The sequence below is a fragment of the Panulirus ornatus genome, chromosome 22, assembly GCF_036320965.1.
Source record: "Panulirus ornatus isolate Po-2019 chromosome 22, ASM3632096v1, whole genome shotgun sequence".
NCBI lineage: Eukaryota > Metazoa > Arthropoda > Malacostraca > Decapoda > Palinuridae > Panulirus > Panulirus ornatus.
Window position 1 is genome coordinate 7,594,018 of NC_092245.1, and position 17,500 is coordinate 7,611,517.

At 51.8% G+C, this 17,500-nt stretch overlaps 1 protein-coding gene across 1 annotated transcript in view; it reads right to left on the minus strand.

Moving 5' to 3' along the window:
• Positions 1-17,500, minus strand: part of LOC139756473 (uncharacterized) — a 136,724-nt gene that overhangs the window by 102,636 nt on the left and 16,588 nt on the right. The gene's annotated exons all lie outside the window — the stretch shown is intronic.

A 17,500-nucleotide genomic window follows, 5' to 3' on the forward strand; every position in this document is an offset into this window, starting at 1 on the left:
TTCCCTCGTTTCCCTCTTGTTATTGTTGCCTCTGCCCCCCGGGGGTCCACAGGCTCACCCAGGGGGCAGGAGAACCCCAGCCACCTGGTCACAATAGCCGTGTATAAGCTACCACACACGAGGCACCACAAGAATGTATGGATGAAATAAGAAATGGCGAGTCCCCCTGCCTGAACCCACACATAATGTGCTCAGGAGACCTTCCCCTGCCACACACCAGGTGCAAACTGGAGGCAGGGCAACACCACAGGACATGAGAATGCTACAAACACTTCAGATGTAAACAGCGGCAGAAACAGACAATATTCTGACGGTATCACAAGTTCCTACTCAGCCAACACCTTCACCGACCACTGCACACATACATCTAACCTTCACACATAACATCAACCTAACATGTGTTGTCCCCATAACAAACACACTAACAACAACCACTACCGAAGTAGAACATGTGTACACGCATGCGGGGCAACACAGGCGCCAACATAACAGCTGAATGCAGAGCAATTTCAACTCTAATATCCACCTGATCATATGGGAAGAAGAAGCAGCAAAATGTTGTGCAATACAACAATGGGAAACACTGATGAACGGCCAGACACCGGAGGAACGGGTTAAACGTACGACCACAGACGTTCATCACACAGGTTGTAGATCCACAAGTGTCAGGACACCACACAGGTTGTAGATCCACACGTGTCAGGACACCACACAGGTTGTAGATCCACACGTGTCAGGACACCACACAGGTTGTAGATCCACACGTGTCAGGACACCACACAGGTTGTAGATCCACACGTGTCAGGACACCACACAGGTTGTAGATCCACACGTGTCAGGACACCACACAGGTTGTAGATCCACACGTGTCAGGACACCACACAGGTTGCAGATCCACACGTGTCAGGCCACAGTACACAGTCTAGACCAGAGCGAGGGAGACGCGTCCGATATAGGAGACAAAAACCGAGTTGCGGACCCGAAAACACCACAGTCCCCCAGCACCACAGTTCCCCCAGCACCACAGTTCCCCAGCACCACAGTTCCCCCAGCATCACAGTTCCTCCAGCACCACAGTTCCTCCAGCACCACAGTTCCCCCAGCACCACAGTTCCCCCAGCACCACAGTTCCCCCAGCATCACAGTTCCTCCAGCACCACAGTTCCCCCAGCACCACAGTTCCCCCAGCACCACAGTTCCCCAGCACCACAGTTCCCCAGCACCACAGTTCCCCCAGCACCAGTTCCCCCTGCACCACAGTTCCCCCAGCACCACAGTTCCCCTAGCACCACAGTTCCCCCGGCACCACAGTTCCCCAGCACCACAGTTCCCCCAGCACCACAGTTCCTCCAGCACCACAGTTCCCCCAGCACCACAGTTCCTCCAGCACAACAGTTCCCCCAGCACCACAGTTCCTCCAGCACCACAGTTCCCCCAGCACCACAGTTCCCCAGCACCACAGTTCCCCCAGCACCACAGTTCCCCCAGCACCACAGTTCCTCCAGCACCACAGTTCCCCCGGCACCACAGTTCCCCAGCACCACAGTTCCCCCCGCACCACAGTTCCCCCAGCACCACAGTTCCTCCAGCACCACAGTTCCCCCAGCACCACAGTTCCTCCAGCACCACAGTTCCCCCAGCACCACAGTTCCTCCAGCACCACAGTTCCCCCAGCACCACAGTTCCTCCAGCACCATAGTTCCTCCAGCACCACAGTTCCCCCAGCACCACAGTTCCCCCAGCACCACAGTTCCTCCAGCACCATAGTTCCTCCAGCACCACAGTTCCCCCAGCACCACAGTTCCCCAGCACCACAGTTCCCCAGCACCACAGTTCCCCCAGCACCACAGTTCCTCCAGCACCAGTTCCCCCTGCACCACAGTTCCCCTAGCACCACAGTTCCCCCGGCACCACAGTTCCCCAGCACCACAGTTCCCCCCGCACCACAGTTCCCCCAGCACCACAGTTCCTCCAGCACCACAGTTCCCCCAGCACCACAGTTCCTCCAGCACCACAGTTCCCCCAGCACCACAGTTCCCCAAGCACCACAGTTCCCCCAGCACCACAGTTCCTCCAGCACCACAGTTCCCCCAGCACCACAGTTCCCCCAGCACCACAGTTCCTCCAGCACCACAGTTCCCCAAGCACCACAGTTCCCCAGCACCACAGTTCCCCCCGCACCACAGTTCCCCCAGCACCACAGTTCCTCCAGCACCACAGTTCCCCCAGCACCACAGTTCCCCAAGCACCACAGTTCCCCCAGCACCACAGTTCCTCCAGCACCACAGTTCCCCCAGCACCACAGTTCCTCCAGCACCACAGTTCCCCCAGCACCACAGTTCCTCCAGCACCACAGTTCCCCCCGCACCACAGTTCCCCCAGCACCACAGTTCCTCCAGCACCACAGTTCCCCCAGCACCACAGTTCCCCAAGCACCACAGTTCCCCCAGCACCACAGTTCCTCCAGCACCACAGTTCCCCCAGCACCACAGTTCCTCCAGCACCACAGTTCCCCCAGCACCACAGTTCCTCCAGCACCACAGTTCCTCCAGCACCACAGTTCCCCCAGCACCACAGTTCCCCCAGCACCACAGTTCCTCCAGCACCACAGTTCCCCAGCACCATAGTTCCTCCAGCACCACAGTTCCCCCAGCACCATAGTTCCTCCAGCACCACAGTTCCCCCAGCACCACAGTTCCTCCAGCACCACAGTTCCCCCCGCACCACAGTTCCTCCAGCATCACAGTTCCTCCAGCACCACAGTTCCCCCAGCACCACAGTTCCTCCAGCACCACAGTTCCCCCAGCACCACAGTTCCTCCAGCACCACAGTTCCTCCAGCACCACAGTTCCCCCAGCACCACAGTTCCCCAGCACCACAGTTCCCCCAGCACCACAGTTCCTCCAGCACCACATTTCCCCCAGCACCACAGTTCCTCCAGCACCAGTTCCCCCAGCACCACAGTTCCTCCAGCACCACAGTTCCCCCAGCACCACAGTTCCCCCAGCACCACAGTTCCTCCAGCACCACAGTTCCCCCAGCACCACAGTTCCCCCCGCACCACAGTTCCCCCAGCACCACAGTTCCCCCCGCACCACAGTTCCCCCCGCACCACAGTTCCCCCAGCAAAGGAGAGAATCGTGACAAGTGAAGTGACGGATGTACATCATAAACTCACAAGTCATGTTAGACCCAGGAAGAGGAGGAGGAGGAGGAGGAGGAGGAGGAGGAGGAGGAAGAGAGGAGCCATCAGCGAAATGGAAAAAGAAAATACACATACGTGTACGAAGACACACCTCGAGTGTGGTGCACACACACACCAGTGAACACATACACGGATGACGACACATCATCACTCGAGCCACATTCACCTTACGTCGAGACGAGTCCACTAACCACATCTCGCCACAAGACAACCAGGTCACTACCACTGTACCACACCAACCAGGCTGCCCACCTTGCTCAGCAGCAGCCCGGGTTGTGGGGCTGAAGAGCTGCACAAGTAACGTGTGGACACACCAGTCCACACCAGTACACTGACCACCAGGTACACGTACACCTCTGATGCCCCGTACGGCCACACCAGTACACTGACCACCAGGTACACGTACATGATACACCTCTGATGCCCCGTCCACACCAGTACACTGACCACCAGGTACACGTACATGATACACCTCTGATGCCCCGTCCACACCAGTACACTGACCACCAGGTACACGTACATGATACACCTCTGATGCCCCGTCCACACCAGTACACTGACCACCAGGTACACGTACACCTCTGATGCCCCGTACGGCCACACCAGTACACTGACCACCAGGTACACGTACACCTCTGATGCCCCGTCCACACCAGTACACTGACCACCAGGTACACGTACATGACACACCTCTGATGCCCCGTCCACACCAGTACACTGACCACCAGGTACACGTACATGATACACCTCTGATGCCCCGTACGGCCACACCAGTACACTGACCACCAGGTACACGTACATGATACACCTCTGATGCCCCGTCCACACCAGTACACTGACCACCAGGTACACGTACATGATACACCTCTGATGCCCCGTCCACACCAGTACACTGACCACCAGGTACACATACACCTCTGATGCCCCGTCCACACCAGTACACTGACCACCAGGTACACGTACATGACACACCTCTGATGCCCCGTCCACACCAGTACACTGACCACCAGGTACACGTACATGACACACCTCTGATGCCCCGTCCACACCAGTACACTGACCACCAGGTACACGTACATGATACACCTCTGATGCCCCGTCCACACCAGTACACTGACCACCAGGTACACATACACCTCTGATGCCCCGTCCACACCAGTACACTGACCACCAGGTACACCTACATGATACACCTGTACCGTGGGTTGTCCTGCCCTACAGCCAGGGTTGGGCTCAGTGAGGCGGGTCAAGTGGTGGAAACCTGAGGCCGGAGCCCTGACGTACGCATGTATGGCGCACAAATATACGCCAGGACCACTTGTGGTCATGCACGACGCATACTGTGAAGTTCTGCACAACACACACACACACACACACACACACACACACAACGGTGATCAACAAGGACTATGTACAGCCTCGGTTGTGTGACCCTGAATCAGGTCTGGTCAAACGTCACGTGGAAATAAACAGAAGAATTACGAGTTTGTGATATAACGTTTGTCTTGACTTCTGCCCTGGCTATATAGCCACACTAGGCTGGCTAGCCTGGCTATATAGCCACACTAGGCTGGCTACCCTGGCTATATAGCCACACTAGGCGGGCTACCCTGGCTATATAGCCACACTAGGCTGGCTAGCCTGGCTATATAGCCACACTAGGCTGGCTACCCTGGCTATATAGCCACACTAGGCGGGCTACCCTGGCTATATAGCCACACTAGGCTGGCTAGCCTGGCTATATAGCCACACTAGGCGGGCTACCCTGGCTATATAGCCACACTAGGCGGGCTACCCTGGCTATATAGCCACACTAGGCGGGCTACCCTGGCTATATAGCCACACTAGGCGGGCTACCCTGGCTATATAGCCACACTAGGCGGGCTACCCTGGCTATATAGCCACACTAGGCAGGCTACCCTAGCTATATAGCCACGCTAAGCTGGCTACCCTGGCTATATAGCCACACTAGGCGGGCTACCCTGGCTATATAGCCACACTAGGCAGGCTACCCTGGCTATATAGCCACACTAGGCAGGCTACCCTGGCTATATAGCCACACTAGGCGGGCTACCCTGGCTATATAGCCACACTAGGCGGGCTACCCTGGCTATATAGCCACACTAGGCGGGCTACCCTGGCTATATAGCCACACTAGGCGGGCTACCCTGGCTATATAGCCACACTAGGCAGGCTACCCTAGCTATATAGCCACACTAAGCTGGCTACCCTGGCTATATAGCCACACTAGGCGGGCTACCCTGGCTATATAGCCACACTAGGCAGGCTACCCTGGCTATATAGCCACACTAGGCAGGCTACCCTGGCTATATAGCCACACTAGGCGGGCTACCCTGGCTATATAGCCACACTAGGCGGGCTACCCTAGCTATATAGCCACACTAAGCTGGCTACCCTGGCTATATAGCCACACTAGGCGGGCTACCCTGGCTATATAGCCACACTAGGCGGGCTACCCTGGCTATATAGCCACACTAGGCAGGCTACCCTGGCTATATAGCCACACTAGGCGGGCTACCCTAGCTATATAGCCACACTAGGCAGGCTACCCTGGCTATATAGCCACACTAGGCTGGCTACCCTGGCTATATAGCCACACTAGGCAGGCTACCCTGGCTATATAGCCACACTAGGCAGGCTACCCTAGCTATATAGCCACACTAGGCAGGCTACCCTAGCTATATAGCCACACTAGGCAGGCTACCCTGGCTATATAGCCACACTAGGCAGGCTACCCTAGCTATATAGCCACACTAGGCGGGCTACCCTAGCTATATAGCCACACTAGGCAGGCTACCCTGGCTATATAGCCACACTAGGCTGGCTACCCTGGCTATATAGCCACACTAGGCAGGCTACCCTGGCTATATAGCCACACTAGGCAGGCTACCCTAGCTATATAGCCACACTAGGCAGGCTACCCTAGCTATATAGCCACACTAGGCAGGCTACTCTGGCTATATAGCCACACTAAGCTGGCTACCCTGGCTATATAGCCACACTAGGCGGGCTACCCTGGCTATATAGCCACACTAGGCGGGCTACCCTAGCTATATAGCCACACTAAGCTGGCTACCCTGGCTATATAGCCACACTAGGCGGGCTACCCTGGCTATATAGCCACACTAGGCGGGCTACCCTGGCTATATAGCCACACTAGGCGGGCTACCCTGGCTATATAGCCACACTAGGCGGGCTACCCTGGCTATATAGCCACACTAGGCGGGCTATCCTGGCTATATAGCCACACTAGGCAGGCTACCCTAGCTATACAGCCACACTAGGCTGGCCTGGCTATATAGCCACACTAGGCAGGCTACCCTAGCTATACAGCCACACTAGGCTGGCCTGGCTATATAGCCAAACTAGGCAGGCTACCCTAGCTATACAGCCACACTAGGCTGGCTGGCCTGGCTATATAGCCACACTAGGCAGGCTACCCTAGCTATACAGCCACACTAGGCTGGCCTGGCTATATAGCCACACTAGGCAGGCTACCCTAGCTATATAGCCACACTAGGCTGGCTACCCTGGCTATATAGCCACACTAGGCAGGCTACCCTGGCTATATAGCCACACTAGGCTGGCTACCCTGGCTATATAGCCACACTAGGCTGGCTAGCCTGGCTATATAGCCACACTAGGCTGGCTACCCTGGCTATATAGCCACACTAGGCTGGCTGGCCTGGTGGAGGTGTGCTGGCGGTGTTCTTTTGTGTGAGGAAGTTACCATCTTCCTGCTGAGAATATTCATGACCGGACCAGCCATCCGGGACCCCGGCTCTCACATGACGACCCTCACTGTGAGAGAGAGAGAGAGAGAGAGAGAGAGAGAGAGAGAGAGAGAGAGAGAGAGAGAGAGAGAGAGAGTGTATACATACGTATAATAAGAGTCATGAAGACGAGATATGTGCACGTGTTAGCGTGCCCCGCACGTCACGTGTGGTGGGTGTAGGAGCGAGAGCCTCTTGTGTTGTGAGTGAGACACACACATGACAGGTACCTGGGTTGAAGGAGCAACACTAGACAGCCACTGAAGTATCCCTCACCAGCAAAGGTCAGCAGCTAGGGGCAATAGCAGGGGTCAGCAACTGGGGTCAGCAGCTGGGGTCAGCAACTAGGGTCAGCAGCAGGGGTCAGCAACTAGGGTCAGCAACTAGGGTCAGCAGCGGGGGTCAGCAGCTAGGGTCAGCAGCAGGGGGTCAGCAGCTAGGGTCAGCAGCAGGGGTCAGCAACTGGGGTCAGCAGCTGGGGTCAGCAACTGGTGTCAGCAGCGGGGGTCAGCAGCTAGGGGCAACAGCAAGGGTCAGCAGCTGGGGCCAGCAGCTGGGGTCAGCAACTAGGGTCAGCAGCTGGGGTCAGCAACTAGGGTCAGCAGCGGGGGTCAGCAACTAGGGTCAGCAACTGGGGTCAGCAGCTGGGGTCAGCAACTGGTGTCAGCAGCGGGGGTCAGCAGCTAGGGGCAACAGCAGGGGTCAGCAGCTGGGGCCAGCAGCTGGGGTCAGCAACTAGGGTCAGCAGCTGGGGTCAGCAACTAGGGTCAGCAGCGGAGGTCAGCAACTAGGGTCAGCAGCAGGGGTCAGCAACTAGGGTCAGCAGCGGGGGTCGGCAGCGGGGGTCAGCAGCAGGGGTCAGCAGCTGGGGTCAGCAACTAGGGTCAGCAGCGGGGGTCAGCAACTAGGGTCAGCAGCAGGGGTCAGCAACTAGGGTCAGCAGCACGGGTCAGCAGCGGGGGTCAGCAGCTGGGGTCAGCAACTAGGGTCAGCAACTGGGGTCAGCAGCTGGGGTCAGCAGCTGGGGTCATTTGTTACAAGTTATAACAATAGTATGAAGAGAACTTTCCCATAAATAAATTGATAACTGAACAATTGTTATTCGATGGAAATGGTATTTCATGTGATCATCAATACATTTATCATAACGTTACTACATTTACCGTAACATTAATACATTTATAATAACGTTACTACATTTACCGTAGCGTTAATACATTTATCATGACGTTACTACATTTACCATAACGTTAATACATTTATCATAACGTTAACTACATCATGATCCATTTCCCGTGTATACAAGCTCGCATGTCTTCAACATATATGTCAAATATCGTAAAGCCAAACTCTGAGGCAATCATCAATACACACGCTGGGTGACATATTGCTCACACCATGTGTTATCACTACACACGCTGGGTGACATATTGCTCACACCATGTGTTATCAATACACACGCTGGGTGACATATTGCTCACACCATGTGTTATCAATACATACGCTGGGTGACATATTGCCCACACCATGTGTTATCAATACACACGCTGGGTGACATATTGCTCACACCATGTGTTATCAATACACACGCTGGGTGACATATTGCTCACACCATGTGTTATCAATACACACGCTGGGTGACATATTGCTCACACCATGTGTTATCAATACATACGCTGGGTGACATATTGCTCACACCATGTGTTATCAATACACACGCTGGGTGACATATTGCTCACACCATGTGTTATCAATACACACGCTGGGTGACATATTGCTCACACCATGTGTTATCAATACACACGCTGGGTGACATATTGCTCACACCATGTGTTATCAATACACACGCTGGGTGACATATTCCTCACACCATGTGTTATCAATACACACGCTGGGTGACATATTGCTCACACCATGTGTTATCAATACACACGCTGGGTGACATATTCCTCACACCATGTGTTATCAATACAGACGCTGGGTGACATATTGCTCACACCATGTGTTATCAATACACACGCTGGGTGACATATTGCTCACACCATGTGTTATCAATACACACGCTGGGTGACATATTGCTCACACCATGTGTTATCAATACACACGCTGGGTGACATATTGCTCACACCATGTGTTATCACTACACACGCTGGGTGACATATTGCTCACACCATGTGTTATCAATACACACGCTGGGTGACATATTGCTCACACCATGTGTTATCAATACACACGCTGGGTGACATATTGCCCACACCATGTGTTATCAATACAGACGCTGGGTGACATATTGCTCACACCATGTGTTATCAATACACACGCTGGGTGACATATTGCTCACACCATGTGTTATCAATACACACGCTGGGTGACATATTGCTCACACCATGTGTTATCAATACACACGCTGGGTGACATATTGCTCACACCATGTGTTATCACTACACACGCTGGGTGACATATTCCTCACACCATGTGTTATCAATACAGACGCTGGGTGACATATTGCTCACACCATGTGTTATCAATACAGACGCTGGGTGACATATTGCTCACACCATGTGTTATCAATACACACGCTGGATGACATATTGCTCACACCATGTGTTATCAATACACACGCTGGGTGACATATTCCTCACACCATGTGTTATCAATACACACGCTGGGTGACATATTGCTCACACCATGTGTTATCAATACACACGCTGGGTGACATATTGCTCACACCATGTGTTATCAATACACACGCTGGGTGACATATTGCTCACACCATGTGTTATCAATACACACGCTGGGTGACATATTGCTCACACCATGTGTTATCAATACACACGCTGGGTGACATATTGCTCACACCATGTGTTATCAATACACACGCTGGGTGACATATTGCTCACACCATGTGTTATCACTACACACGCTGGGTGACATATTGCTCACACCATGTGTTATCAATACACACGCTGGGTGACATATTGCTCACACCATGTGTTATCAATACACACGCTGGGTGACATATTGCTCACACCATGTGTTATCAATACACACGCTGGGTGACATATTGCTCACACCATGTGTTATCAATACACACGCTAGGTGACATATTGCTCACACCATGTGTTATCACTACACACGCTGGGTGACATATTGCTCACACCATGTGTTATCACTACACACGCTGGGTGACATATTGCTCACACCATGTGTTATCAACACAGACGCTGGATGACATATTGCTCACACCATGTGTTATCAATACACACGCTGGGTGACATATTGCTCACACCATGTGTTATCAATACACACGCTGGGTGACATATTGCTCACACCATGTGTTATCACTACACACGCTGGGTGACATATTGCTCACACCATGTGTTATCAATACAGACGCTGGGTGACATATTGCTCACACCATGTGTTATCAATACACACGCTGGGTGACATATTGCTCACACCATGTGTTATCAATACACACGCTGGGTGACATATTGCTCACACCATGTGTTATCAATACACACGCTGGGTGACATATTGCTCACACCATGTGTTATCAATACACACGCTGGGTGACATATTGCTCACACCATGTGTTATCAATACACACGCTGGGTGACATATTGCTCACACCATGTGTTATCAATACACACGCTGGGTGACATATTCCTCACACCATGTGGCAGGTCGTCCTGGAGGCCACTATATCCCTAATGTCATACATGCCAAACACAGACCAGGCGGGCGGGCACTGCCAGTCTTCCCTACATGGTATAACATCACACGTCGGACCGACAGTGAATGAGTGACTTTCTGGGAAGTGCAGCAATCTCTTGTGCCATCTAGAACCACCTGGGGCGGGCGTGCGTGTGCTCCTGCACCATCAACGACGCCATCAATAACATAGCGGCCTTCATGCAAGACATCAATCAATGCAGCAATATTCCACCCTCAGGCTGGGATGGTCTTAAACCACACACAACTCACTTCCACTACACACCCTCGACCACTGACCATCATGACCTGCTCTCTGACCTCACACTACACACCACGATCACTGACCATCATGACCTGGTCTCTGACCTCACACTACACACCACGACCACTGACCATCATGACCTGGTCTCTGACCTCACACTACACACCACGACCACTGACCATCATGACCTGGTCTCTGACCTCACACACCTTGACCCCAGACCCAGCTGAGGGGCAAGAGAAGCGCTGAAACCATCCTGAGGTACAGCTGAGGTACCAGACCCAGCTGAGGGGGGTAAGAGACTTACAAAATCATTATGAGGTACAGGTAAGGTCCAGACCCCAGACCCGGGTCTCTGGCAGTCTGACGGAGGCCGTCCAGACCCCAGACCCGGGTCTTTGGCTGCCTAACGGAGGCCGTCCAGACCCCAGCCAGACCCGGGTCTCTGGCTGCCTGACGGAGACACAATAATCTATCAAACTTTCTTCATAACTTCTGTAAACTTTTAATGAAACAAAAACATTACACAACTTTACAATCAGTTTGGTCCTAGAGGAGTGTTGGTGTGGCCAGTGTGGTGTGGCCAGTGTTGGTGTGTCAAGTGGCACGGCGTGTGGTGTGGCCAGTGTGGCACGGCCAGGGGCTTCTCTCCTGGGTACGCTGGTCTTGGCCAACTTATACATAAACCTTTGAGGGCCAGTGGTGGAGTGTGAACCTGGCAGATGGTGGCCAGGCAAGTTTTTATCTACATCTACCGTGGGGGAGGGGAGATGCCTCCACCCCCCACATCTGGAGAACCTGCTTGTGTCTGACCAGGTGACTGAGGGGACACAAAACTGACAGAGTACTCTCACTCCTACCTTATATATATATATATATATATATATATATATATATATATATATATATATATATATATATATATATGTGTGTGTGTGTGTGTGTGTGTGTGTGTGTGTGTGTGTGTGTGTGTGTGTGTGTGTTGAAAAAGCACTGGTGATTGGGAATACCTGGGTTAAAAAGAGATATATACATAAGTATATGTATGTAAGTAGGAGAGATGCCCAGAGAGCGTTAATGTATTACGTGTTAATTGATAGGCGCGCGAAAGAGACTTTTGGATGTTAATGTTCTGAGAGGTGCAACTGGAGGGATGCCTGATCATTATCTTGTGGAGGCGAAGGTGAAGATTTGTACAGGTTTTCAGAAAAGAAGAGAGGATGTTGGGGTGAGGAGAGTGGTGAGAGTAAGTGAGCTTGGGAAGGAGCCTTGTGTGACGAAGTACCGAGAGAGACTGAGTACAGAATGGAAAAAGGTGAAAGCAAAGGACGAAAGAGAGTGGGGGAGGAACGGGATGTGGGAGGTGGGCAGATTAGAAAGGGTAGTAAGTGGTGGGATGAAGAAGTAAGATTATTAGTGAAAGAGAAGAGACAGGCATTTGGGCGATTTTTGCTTGGAAATAGTGCATATGACTGGGAGATGTATAAAAGAAAGAGGCAGGAGGTCAAGAGAAAGGTGCAAAAGGTGAAAAGGAGAGCAAATGAGAATTGGAGTGAGAGAGCATCATTAAATTTTAGGGAGTATAAAAAGATGTTTTGGAAGGAGGTAAATAAGGTGCGTAAGACAAAAGAACAAATGGGAACATCGGTGAAGGGGGCTAATGGGGAGGTAATTACAAGTAGTGGTGATGTGAGAAGGAGATGCAGTGAGTATTTTGAAGGTTTGTTGAATGTGTTTGATGATAGATTGACAGATATAGGTTGTTTTGGTCGAGGTGGTGTGCGAAGTGAGAGGGTCAGGGAGAATGATTTGGTAAACAGAGAACAGGTAGTGAAAGCTTTGCGGAAGATGAACGCCGGCAAAGCAGCGGGTTTGGATGGTATTGCAGTGGAATTTATCATCAAAAAAGGGGGTGACTGTCGTTGACTGGTTGGTGAGGATATTTAATGAACGTATGGCTTATGGTGAAGTGCCTGAGGATTGGCGGAATGCTTGCATAGTGACAATGTACAAAGGCAAAGGGGATAAAGGTAAGTGTTCAAATTACAAAGTTATAACTTTGTTGAGTAATCCTGGGAAATGATATGGGAGGGCATTGATTGAGAGGGTGAAGGCATATACAGAGCATCAGACTGGGGAAGAGCAGTGTGGTTTCAGAAGTTATAGAGGATGTGTGGATCAGGTGTTTGCTTTGAAAAATGTATGCGAGATATACTTAGAAAAACAAATGGATTTGTATGTAGCATTTATGGATCTGGAGAAGGCATATGACACTTAGAAAAACAAATGGATTTGTATGTAGCATTTATGGATCTGGAGAAGGCATATGACAGAGTTGATAGAGATGCTCTGTGGAAGGTATTAAGAGCATATGGTATGGGAGGCAAGTTGCTAGAAGCAGTGAAAAGTTTTTGTCGAGGATGTAAGGCATGTGTACGAGTAGGAAGAGAGGAAAGTGATTGGTTCTCAGTGAATGTCGGTTTGCGGCAGGGGTGTGTGACGTCTCCATGGTTGTTTAATATGTTTATGAACGGGGCTGTTAGAGAGGTGAATGCAAGAGTTTTGGAAAGAGGGGCAAGTATGCAGTCTGTTGTGGATGAGAGGGCTTGGTAAGTGAGTCAGTTGTTGTTCACTGATGATATAGCGCTGGTGGCTGATTCGGGTGAGAAACTGCAGAAGCTGGAGACTGAGTTTGGTAAAGTGTGTGAAAGATGAAAGTTGAGAGTAAATGTGAATAAGAGCAAGGTTATTAGGTACAGTAGGGTTGAGGGACAAGTCAATTGGGAGATGAGTTTGAATGGAGAAAAACTGGAGGAAGTGAAGTGTTTTAGATATCTGGGAGTGGATTTGGCAGCGGAGGGAACCATGGAACCGGAAGTGAGCCACAAGGTGGGGGAGAGGGCGAAATTTCTGGGAGCGTTGAAGAATGTGTGGAAGTCGAGAACACTATCTCGGAAAGCAAAAATGGGTGTGTTTGAAGGAATAGTGGTTCCAACAATGTTATATGGATGCAAGGCGTGGGCGTGGGTAGTGTGGAGGAGGGTGAATGTGTTGGAAATGAGATGTTTGAGGACAATATGTGGTGTGAGGAGGTTTAATCGAGTAAGTAATGAAAGGATAAGAGAGATGTGTGGTAATAAAAAGAGTGTGGTTGAGAAAGCAGAAGAGGGTGTATTGAAACAGTTTGGTCACATGGTGAGAATGAGTGAGGAAAGATTGAAAAAGAGGATATATGAGTCAGAGGTAGAGGGAACGAGAAGTGGGAGACCAAATTGGAGGTGGAAGGATGGAGTGAAAAAGATTTTAAGCGATCGGGGCCTGAACATGCAGGAGGGTGAAAGGCGTGCAAGGAATAGAGTGAATTGGAACGATGTGGTATACCGGGATCGACGTGCTGTCAATGGTTTGAACCAGGGCATGTGAAGCGTCTGGGGTAAACCATTGAAAGTTTTGTGAGGCCTGGATACGGAAAGGGAGCGAAGGATTCGGTGCATTACACATGACAGCTAGAGAGTGAGTGTGAACGAATGCGGCCTTTGTTGTCTTTTCCTAGCGCTACCTCGCACGCGTGCAGTGGGGGGGGGGGGGGGGGGGTGTCATTTCATGTGTGGCGGGGTGGCAACGGAAATTAATAAAGGCAGCAAGTATGAATTATGCACATGTGTATATATGTATATGTCCGTGTATGTATATGTATGTATACATGGAAAAGTATAGGTATGTATATGTGCGTGTGTGGATGTGTATGTATATACATGTGTATGTGGGTGGGTTGGGTCATTCTTTCGTCTGTTTCCTTACGCTACCTCGCTAACGCCGGAGACAGCGACAAAGTACAATAAATAAACTATATATATATATATATATATATATATATATATATATATATATATATATATATATATATATATATATATATTACATATTATATATAACTGCACTAGCGAACACTGTATGTCCGTTGTGGTCTGCTAAATACTGGGATTGTGGCTAGGGTTGTGGCCCGGTATACAGTGGTAGGCCTGGAATGTCGGTGTCAATACTGGTGTAAGTGTGAAAACGTTTGAGGAATGGCATTCTTCAGCGTAACAACTACCATAGCAACACGACCTCGCCTGCAATGGTTTCATCTAGTTGCGAGCATTATGGAAAGGCTCTTGTCCAACCCGGAGAACTCAACATGTGTCACGTGAGGCAGGAAGTTCACGGTCCTCGGAGTGCGGCCATGAGAGGAACCGGTACCGGGAGATCCTGGGTCACAAGAACAGGTCGCTGTGTGGGATGAAACCACTCGTCCAGGTCAAGAATGCAGGTCCCCAGCCAAGGTGAGACTGGACGTGGCAATGTCGACCAGGGAGTGTACTACCAGTGGACGTGGCAATGTCGACCAGGGAGTGTACTACCAGTGGACACGGCAACGTCGACCAGGGAGCGTACTACCAGTGGACGTGGCAATGTCGACCAGGGAGTGTACTACCAGTGGACGTGGCAATGTCGACCAGGGAGTGTACTACCAGTGGACGTGGCTATGTCGACCAGGGAGTGTACTACCAGTGGACGTGGCTATGTCGACCAGGGAGTGTACTACCAGTGGACGTGGCAATGTCGACCAGGGAGTGAACTACCAGTGGACGTGGCAATGTCGACCAGGGAGTGTACTACCAGTGGACGTGGCTATGTCGACCAGGGAGTGTACTACCAGTGGACGTGGCTATGTCGACCAGGGAGTGTACTACCAGTGGACGTGGCAATGTCGACCAGGGAGTGTACTACCAGTGGACGTGGCTATGTCGACCAGGGAGTGTACTACCAGTGGACGTGGCAATGTCGACCAGGGAGTGAACTACCAGTGGACGTGGCAATGTCGACCAGGGAGTGTACTACCAGTGGACGTGGCTATGTCGACCAGGGAGTGTACTACCAGTGGACGTGGCAATGTCGACCAGGGAGTGAACTACCAGTGGACGTGGCTATGTCGACCAGGGAGTGTACTACCAGTGGACTTGGCAATGTCGACCAGGGAGTGTACTACCAGTGGACACGGCAACGTCGACCAGGGAGTGTACTACCAGTGGACACGGCAACGTCGACCAGGGAGTGCACTACCAGCGGGAGGAGGAGACACTGGGTGAGGGAGGAGGAGACACTGGGTGAGGGAGCAGGAGACAGACATCTTCACGGAAGGTGAGTTCTGAGCTTCCACAATCCTGACACAACACTACACCACCAACATACGTACCACAACATACCACATGACCAATCCTCAGTCTTCTCCCTGGGTCAACATACCACATGACCAAACTGAGTCATCTCCGCCACGTACAGGACCAGCACAGCTCCGCCCCGTACATGGCCACCACAGCTCCCCCACGTACAGGACTAGCACAGCTCCGCCCCGTACATGGCCAGCACAGATCCCCCACGTACAGGACCAGCACAGCTCCCCCACGTACAGGACCAGCACAGCTCCGCCACGTACAGGATCTACCTAACCTTTCTGGGGCGAGGCAAGTGCCAGTAATGTCTTAAGTGGAACAAGGAGGTGGGAGCGGGGCGGCGGCATCCTGGGGCAGTGGATGAGGGTACGTGCAGTTGTGCAGGGGAACCTACCTCACCACCCAACCCTCACCACCCATTGCTCACCACACCTTCCTTCACCACCCAACCCTCACCACACCTTCCTTCACCACACAACACTCAACACACCTTCCTTCACTCATCACCTCACACTCATTCTGAGTATGCAGGCTCGTGGCCAACCCACCCCACAACCTCCATGCTCACATACACAGCTCATGGGGAGCCCACCCCACTACCTCCCTGCTAACATACACAGCTCATGGCCAACCCATCCCACAACCTCCCTGCTCACATACACAGCTCATGGGCAGCCCACCCCTGCACCCTCCAATCACTCAGTGGTTAATCAATCCCACTCAACAAATCATCAAGCAATCTGGGCATCGCATACGACACACGCCACACCTCAACATCAACAGCTCCCTGAGCAGCCCTGGGCAGGCAGGCTGGCTGGTGGTCCAATGCAGTTGTGCATCATGCCAGGCTGTTTCTCATGATGGTGCGTACGTACGTACGTACATGTCTTGGGCCCGCAGTGTTCTCGCCGCATTTCAGAGGTGGTACAAAGTCTTCCAACATGTCTGTCGTGCCAGTACTTACCATCTTATGTAAGTCTGTGACAACCCTAATACCTACCTTCCACCAGGTACACATACACCTCTGATGCCCCGTCCACACCAGTACACTGACCACCAGGTACACGTACATGATACACCTCTGATGCCCCGTCCACACCAGTACACTGACCACCAGGTACACGTACATCATACACCTCTGATGCCCCGTCCACACCAGTACACTGACCACCAGGTACACGTACATGATACACCTCTGATGCCCCGTCCACACCAGTACACTGACCACCAGGTACACGTACATGATACACCTCTGCCGTCTGCGTTCCAGGCAGTATAGCCTGAGGGATTGCAGTCGTTCCCAGTA